This window comes from Octodon degus, unplaced genomic scaffold (genome assembly GCF_000260255.1).
Source record: "Octodon degus isolate 3935 unplaced genomic scaffold, OctDeg1.0 scaffold00033, whole genome shotgun sequence".
NCBI classification, from domain to species: Eukaryota; Metazoa; Chordata; class Mammalia; order Rodentia; family Octodontidae; genus Octodon; species Octodon degus.
Genome location: NW_004524609.1, coordinates 14,415,833 through 14,418,121, shown reverse-complemented (window position 1 = coordinate 14,418,121; position 2,289 = coordinate 14,415,833). Strand labels below are relative to the sequence as shown.

The window sequence follows — 2,289 nt, the reverse complement described above, 5'->3', positions numbered from 1 at the left end:
GGTTCGTGAATTCAGGAAAATATTCCAATATAGTCCAGTAGACCATAATAGTAGTGGGTTATCTGTGGAACTGGCAATGTCAGAAGTTGTTGGCTTGAGCCTTTTACAGCTCAGCATATTAATATGGCTTTACTTTTTTTTTTTTTTTTTTTTTTGGTGGTACCAGGGATCAAACTCAGGATCTTGTGCTTGCCATTTAAGCATTTATTCCACCGAGCTATAAATAGCTCTGGCTTTACTTTTTATACCTTGTGTTTATACTTTTCTGCTGGATGGTTAAGACCAAGATAAAGCAAGACCTATATAACAAGAAATGTAACTTTTGTATCTGACAAGGTCAGTCAAATCCCCTCAGGATTTACCCTGAAACCATGGACAGCAGTTTGTAGATCTTTTGTCCGTGTCAGCCATCTGAATGAATCATGGCCATTGCTTGACCAATTTGCTCTCTGTGAAAGCCTGAGAGAACTCTCCTGAGGCACACTTTACATGGCTGATCACTTTCCTCTGTGGCCCCATAATCTCCTTGAACAGAAAATTTGAGACACCACTGAATTACAGTATGTTACAATACAGGTTCTCTTATGTCCTGAGTCTTTACTGACCTTGAAAGTCTAGGGCCAAAATGTTGGCTATCCTTGTAGCCCTTCTTTGTCTCTAATTTTTTGGTCTGCAAACTTAAGTTGTTAACCCTCCATAGGAGAAGCTTGATGATATTATTACCTTATAACATAGGCAGCTGAGCTTAACATCACTATCTGTCTGAATATCAAATGCCTTAGACATAACATGAAACAGGTATTTTCCAACAATCATTGATGTGCTAAACTTTAAATCCCTATAGAATGGGAAAAACAAAAACAAAAACAAAACTTGTTCGATTCCATGAAGTAGGAGGCAATGCCTTAACCATATGCATGTTGTCAGGCCCAAGGGCCTCTTCCACACTTGTCAAGGGGAGTGTTAACCTTCTCTCCTTTCAAACAACACCTCCCTACACTTCTTATACATCAATTTTTTTTTTATTTTAGCCATTCTAGTGGCTGCAAAATAGGGTTTTTTTTTTGGGGGGGGTGTAGGTATATTTTAAAACTTTCAAAAATGCACATTAACACCTCATCTCAATACCTTAGCTGTTGATACTCCATTTTATTCATACTAATATATGTTTATGAAATAAATCTGTAGAGATATTGGACATAGTGATGTTATTAACTTATTTTTCATTAAGAAGTAAGGTAGCTTGGAGGTGGGTATGAATGTACAAATGGCCAAACCTTTTCCAAAGATTATGGTCTTCTTAACTGAGCTAATTATTAACTAATTGATGTATCTATTTTCTGTATCTTTTTAATGTGGTAAAATTTACCTAGCATGAATTTACCATTTTAATGATTTTCAAGTGTATAGTGTGGTGACATTAAGTATATTCCCCCCCCCCCACACTACTACCTTTTTCATTGTGGTGTTCTTTCTTTCTTTCTTTCTTTCTTTCTTTCTTTCTTTCTTTCTTTCTTTCTTTCTTTCTTTCTCTTTCTTTCTTTCTCTTCTTTCCTTTTTTTTTTTTTTTTGTATTTTAGGGAAGGGTCTACAGGGTGTTCAGGGTGTTGGGTGTTCTTGCACTTGGTACTCACTACTAAATAGGATTTGTAGTGATCTGCCTGTTTATAGCCTCCCAAGAGCTGGGATGAGAGGCATGTGCTACCATGCCCAGTCTCAATTGCCATCTCAGCATGCCCCAGGGGCAAGGCCGGCATGACAGGCCTGGAGATCAAACCCCTGACCCCTGTGCCTGCTTGCAGGTGCTTTAATCTGCTGAACTGTTTGGGCGGCCCTCTCATTGTGGTTTTCAATTGTGTCCCTCTACTTCCTGACAATGTTGGGCACTTTATCACGTGCTATTAGTTATTCATTTATTTTCTTTGTGAAATGTCTGCTTCAATATGGCCTACTTCAAACACTTAATTTAATATCCTTTTTCACTGGTGATTTTTTAAAAATGTATTTGGTACAGGGTCTCACTATGCAGCTCGGACTCATAGTGATCCTCCTGTTTTCAGTCTCCCCAGCCCTGGGATTATAGGCGTGTGCCACTATTCTGGGTCTCAGTGGCTGGCTCAGTGTGTCTGGGCATGGTTCTGATGTGGACTGTGGTGCTGGGAATTGAACCCCGGTCCCTGTGCTTGCCTAAGTTATCTCTGAGCTATTTCTTTAGCACTTTCATTGGTGATTTATAAGAGTTTTTTTTTTTCCTAGATGTTCAATGTCTAATCCATTGTGAGATACACA

The 2,289-nt window shown here is 38.8% G+C and overlaps 1 non-coding gene across 1 annotated transcript; it reads right to left on the bottom strand.

The window, feature by feature from the left end:
* Nucleotides 1-864: 864 nt before the first annotated feature.
* Nucleotides 865-990, bottom strand: LOC111816532. The gene has a single exon (XR_002820903.1). It is a non-coding gene; the product is annotated as a U6atac minor spliceosomal RNA (small nuclear RNA).
* Nucleotides 991-2,289: the final 1,299 nt, after the last annotated feature.